This window comes from Schistocerca piceifrons, chromosome 1 (genome assembly GCF_021461385.2).
Source record: "Schistocerca piceifrons isolate TAMUIC-IGC-003096 chromosome 1, iqSchPice1.1, whole genome shotgun sequence".
In the NCBI taxonomy this organism is placed as follows: domain Eukaryota; kingdom Metazoa; phylum Arthropoda; class Insecta; order Orthoptera; family Acrididae; genus Schistocerca; species Schistocerca piceifrons.
This window is the reverse complement of record NC_060138.1, coordinates 1114547125-1114553503: the sequence shown is the minus strand read 5'-3', so window position 1 is coordinate 1114553503 and position 6379 is coordinate 1114547125.

Here is a 6379-nt window from a genome sequence, read left to right as displayed (position 1 = left end):
TTTGTGATGCAACGATGCGTACCATAGGAACTGGAGATGGACTCAAATCGATATAAACCACCGCTGTTAGCCCCAGCAGATCTACAACTTAGTTAATGAACCCCTTCAAGCAGGATCTGTTTCCCTTCAGATAGTCCCTAGGCCTCCAGAATCAATCTTGCTCCTCAGAAGCTTCAATGCGAGGCACTTTTTATAGTTTCCACAACGAAACTGTGTCTCGAAATCTGGCGAAAGCGCAAACAGATTCAGATCATACGTAAAGTACACCAGTCAATAACTTTACTGCACACTAAAAATTGTGTTGTTATTCACGACAGCGCCACTAAAGCAGAGTCACTAAACAGGGTTTTCCAAAATTCCTTCACAAAAGAAGCGAAATAAATATTCCAGTTTTCGAATAAAGAATAACTGCCAACGAGTATTACAAGTAGACATTCTCAGTGTAGTGTATCAGCTTAGAGCACTTGAGAGAGGCAATGCCTCCGGTCCAGATTGTATACCAGTCAGGTCCCTTTTAGAATCTTCAAATGAGACTGCTTACAGTACACTTCTCCACCCTCTTCTGGAATATTGCTGTGCAGTGTGGGATATGCATCAGATAGGATTGGCAGAGGACATTACAAAAGCTCAAAGAAGAGCAGGTCGTTTTTTAGTATCGCGAAAGAAGGCAGAATTTGCCACAGATATGATAAAGGGATCGGTGTGGCTGTCATTAAAACAAAAGCATTTTTCGCAGTGGTAGGACCTTCTCATGAAATTTCAAACGCCAACTTTCTGCTTAGCGTGTGAAACGTTTTGTTGGTTCCCACTTACCTGGGTTAAATGATCATCATAATAGAATAATAAGAATCACAGGTTTGCATGGAAAGATTTAAGTGCTCGTTTTTCCCATATGCCGTTCGAGAATGGAATGATAGAGAAGTAGCTTAAAGGTTGTTCGATGAACCCTCTGCCAGGCACTTTATTGTGAATTGCTGAGTAATCATGTAGATGTATATGAGATGTAGATGAAGACGGTTCTACCAGATTGTGCAACGATTACAGGGTGCTCAGTTCTGAAACAGCACACGACAGCTACCCCATTTCCAACATACAGGACTTTAGACATGCCCTCGCAGGCTCTGAAATTTTCAGCGTTATCGACCACAAACACCGATGCACACCGACAACATTCAAAAGAGTGCCACTATAACTCTGTTCGAAATGTTTGAATATCTCTTTATGCCATACGAGCTTAGAAATGCTGTGCAGACTTGGCATCTGCTCATTGAATATCTTCCGCTCCGCTTCCCTTATTGCTGTACCCATCACGATGATGTACTCACCTTTTCGCATTCTCCAGGCGAGCATTCACAGCACCTAGAACAAGTTTTATTCCTATTGGACGAGGTTGGAGTGCTCATTAACAAACCGAAATCACAACTTCAGCAGATGGAAGTCACCTTCCTCAGGCACACTCGTAATACCATTGGGATCAAACCGAAAACTGAACTATGTTGCTGGTGCAATAACTTCCTCATTCAGAAACGGACCACGAGCTATAACGATTCCTCGGGATTCTCACCTTTTACCGCCGCAGGCAGCTGAGTTCAGATCGCTCTAACAGATGTTTTGAAAGGCAGAGAGAAGCATGGGAAAAGGAAATTACCATAGACTCCAGAAATGATAGGAGCATTTCACCACACTAAAAAGTTGTTACATTTGCATAGCCACAACCGGATACACTGTTGACATTTACAAATGACATGAGCGACAACACAATTGGAGCAATTATTCAACAGATTGTTAATGGTGTGCCAAAACCACCTCGATTTTATTCCCGAAAGCTGTCGGCCACACAGTCGAAATGGTCAGCATCGGCCATGAGCTGCTCACAATTGACTCTGCTGTGCGTTAATTCAATGAAAAAATAGAAGGTCGCCATGTAACAGTGTTTACAGGTCATAGGCCTTGGTCGATGTCATTCACAATCTATTCACAGACCCCATCTCCCAACGTTTTCGTCACCTGGATCTTATTGGTCAATAAAAGAACAACATCACACATGCGCACGGTTAAAATGGCTCTAAGCACTATGGGACTTAACATCTGAGGTCATCAGTCCCCTAGACTTAGAACTACTTAAAGTTAACGAAGCTAAGGACATCACATACATCCATGCCCAAGGCAGGATTCGAACCTGCGACTGTAGCAGCAGCGTGGTTCCGGACTAAAGCGCCTAGAACAGGTCGGCCACAGCGGCCGGCCATGTGCACAGAGGCGATTTTATCATCGCCAATTATTTCTAACATCTTTCTGCAACCTCCCTACAATACGACTGTTAATGCATGGCTCAGGACAAACAAACTATCCCGCCATGCCGCCACTCAACTACTCATTGATGGAAGTACGAGTCTTTAGACTGAATGATGCACCCTGCTTTTGACAACCATGACATTAATCTGTGATGTCTCTCTGGGAAAACCACAACCACTGATCACTCTCGCCATGCGATGCAAAATATTTGACAGACTTCACAACCTCATCCACCCAGGTGCCCAGGCAATGACATGGCTGATTACAGGCCATTTTGTATGGCCTGATCTAAAAACGGGCTGTCGCCACTGGGCACGATGCTCTCTGCCCTACCAGCAAATCTAAATTGGGTGGCATGCTCAACCCATATAACCGACTTTCCCATCCTATCACCATGTTTCAAACACATCCACACTGACATCGTTGGGCCACTACTAGAGTCCAGAGGATTTAGTTACATTATCTGCCATTGATAGAACGACTCGTTGGGTGTAGGCCAGGCTCCCCCTCCAGAATACCACAGCAGCGCCGTCATATGGACTTTTGTCAAACTATGGATTGCGCACTCTGGTGCACCTGACCGTACAACGACCGACCAGGGGAGTTCTAGTCAGCCCTTTCCAACGCTCTTTGCCGCCTCTGTGGGATCGATGGATTGTGCACTTTGGTGCACTTGACCATATTACAAACGACCAGAGCAGACATTTCTAGTCAGCTCTGCCGCGTCTCCCAACTTGACAACCGTCCCACCAACACCTCTGACGTCACAGTATAGCAGCACCAGACGACTGCTGTGACACATCGCCCCCTGCCACATGTACAACATCTGCCGGCAACTTCTTCTTCTGTGAGAAATGGTCCGATGGCGCCTCACACAAGCGCCAGCCAAGACGTGATCGGTCACGTATGCTCCTGCACGCTCCACGTGAAATGGTCCGGTAGCCCCTCTGCAGACAGCAGGTCACTTGCACCTCTGCCACTGCAATCAGCAACACTGCCTGGCACTCCTGCGTGTGTCGATACAGACTGGGCGCCACACAACCCAGTGCTCTGTAGTCCCAGCATGGGACTCTGTGGGGTTATTCGTTCTAGAGCGACCAACCATCTTTGGCACGAGCAGAGTGAAAACTCTTGGGGACAGTGAATCGTGATGTATTGCTAGACAATGTATTTAACTAGATGCTCTTGTAAGGTGGCAGAAAAATGAAAGTCAGATTCGAACCTTACATGAGAGTTTTGTATATCGCAACGGAAGGTGAATATGATATCTAACATAATTTGGCAGTAATGAGCAAATTTGCCTATCAATATGTAATGCAAAAAGGGATGACACTCAATCGATGGTAATTAACACAGCGTTTCTATAATGCATGTTTGAGTGGAATGTGAAACCAGCAGTAAGAGGCGTTTTAGTTTGGAATTCAGAGGGACGAGGATAGAGGCAAGGCCGCGCTACAGGGGGTACCATGGAAATCACTTAAAGGGGTGTCCCATGCGGAAAGTCAATGACCCACCAGGTGACTCAGATGGGGAGAGTAAATATAGCGGCCCATCTGAGTCAGGACAGGAAAGAAAGCTCTGCGTTTAGGAATTCCAAATGGATACGAAACAAGACCAGTGACGCATTTTCGATTACGTGCCCAGTAAGTGATACACACATGAGAGAGTCAAAGGATGCATTGAGGCATCTGGAATGGGCACAAAACGTCCGATTGCCGGAAGTGAGCTAGAAAGGAGAAAAGAGCCAAAGTTTCGACGCAACTAAATTATAGGGACCTTGCGATTGGTAGAGAGAGTTTCCTCAAAATAAGAGGAATGCTCCTATTGGTCGAAAAAAGCCGTGACGTGAAGATTCGAAAGAACCCAGGTGGGGAGACAGTTCGGCTATGGTCGGAAATTTTCGGGGACTCTTCTCTGAATTGGCATCAAGTGCAGAATGGAGCGCATAACACTCTGTACGACTCAGAGGAGTAATTTGTGTGAACACTGCGTTCACAGCAGCTGATATCCAGCTAGAAATTAGCTGTAGTATTATTTAAATCCAACTTTGGAGAAATGAACCAGCCAATTAGTTAATTGTTCTTGCGAGAACTGAGAGGGCATTATAATATGCACGCTGCTCCAATCATGCTCGTGTACATCGCCACATTCTAAGACTAGGGATGAGTACATGTTCTCTTACATACTAAGAAGCATAGGGAAAGCTTCTACTGGAAAATTCAGAAAAGGTGCAATTAGTTTTATAGCAATTTCTGCGGAAGAGGGCGGCGTAGCAGACGACAGCTCATCACAGCTTAAGGTAAATACCGCGTGCAGAGGCGTAAACTTGTTGGTTCACCAGCTTGCGTCCACTGTAAACTCGAGCGACCTTGGGTAATCTTTTGCTTAATTTGTCATATAACTAAGCATCCACCGTGACTTGATTGTCATCCTAAAAAGAGTACCGAACTTTGAACCGGAATCGGACGATTTTCGCAGTACTGACCAACATCATAACGTAAGTGTAGGAACAATTTTATAAAGAAACTTCTAGTTAAACTTTAATATTGTCGTGTTTAGGAAATTTAACCTTCTAAGAGTTAATATTTAATATTCTTTTATTTAGGATTACTTCACTTTTTGATGTTGAAGAGATGCGTTATCCTGACAACTGTTTTTTGTTGTCACATCGAAAACTGTGTAAAAGCGTGTATTTTTGTGCTAATATTGTGACATTAAACATGTCATTTCAACTTACACAGTTGTCTTCAGACCCAGAATAAGTAAACCAAAAATATTGCACCATACAAATGGCGACCCTAGCAGGATGGCAATTAGTCTGCCTGGATGGCAATTGGACAAATTAGTAAGAAAAACAAAAATTTTTGAATTTTGAGAAAAAAATTTTTTTTCGTGGTGTTTTGTGATGAGTTTACCCAATGTATGTAAATGTATAGTGGACAGAATACAGTAAATGTGTGATCCAAAGTGTAGAAAAGTTGTATTAGCAAGTAGAAGAACATTTGTCATTGTGTAGTAGCAGCTTGTGGATGACCTTGCTGGAGAGCGAAGTTATTCACGGCGTTGTTGGGTTGGTTTGAAAATCCACAAACAGTGAACGGTGTTGCTAATGATGTGTACATGATCTAAAAAATTTCAATGAAATTTTGGAAACGTGTAAGATCATATATCTTGATGTTGACGAGAGTGCAATTCGAGAAAGACAGAGGTTAGCGAGACGATCAGAGATGTTGGAAGAACGGAGATTGTCGCAGATAGGTCAAACTGAAGATCTTGACAAGCTCAAAATTTAATAATGATTGTGGTGTTGCTCACGCTGCTAAATACTGCATTTTCGGGCAACAACATAGTTATTATGTGGCAGGTGTCATTAGAGCACAGTTAATAAAGTCATTTAATGTAATAATGAATAAACTCTGGTACTCATCTTTTCGTGTTTCCCACACTGGTCTCGTTGTAAAATCATGGCTCAATCGTAGAAAATCTAGGTGATGATACCAAGCTCGGATGCAAAGAGGCCTAGGTTTTATTTTGCTATATTCCAAAGTTTTGTAGATGCGCTTCATAAACCATTCTTGAAGATTAAACCTTTCAAAGTTAGCACAATAGTAATGTAAAAAAAATACTCAGGACTCCGAATTTAAGTTACACTTCCCTTTAATTGCTTTTATTGTAATATCACGTAACACACATAACATCACTTCACAATACAAAACATACTTGAAAACATCTTCCTCACTTTTAAAGTTCACATTTTATAAGCTGACTACGTTATACGTCTTTCCAACATGACGTCCAAGACTTGACCTTTTCAAGGTCCGACTCTCTAACAACTAACTAATAATCGCTTACGCGCCCAAAAATCATAGTTACCAGTACGTCAAAGATCATAGTGACAAAAGAAAGAATAAACATAAGAATAATATCATTGCAACATAAACATATCTATGTATCACAAATGAAATCAAATCTGAATGTTGTCTCAGAAATATGTTAAGTAGTTAACAGAAACACAGTAGAATATCGCTGGTATCGAGAGGTTGAGTTGAGGTATCGTAATGGTTACGTAATTCAAGTAAAATTA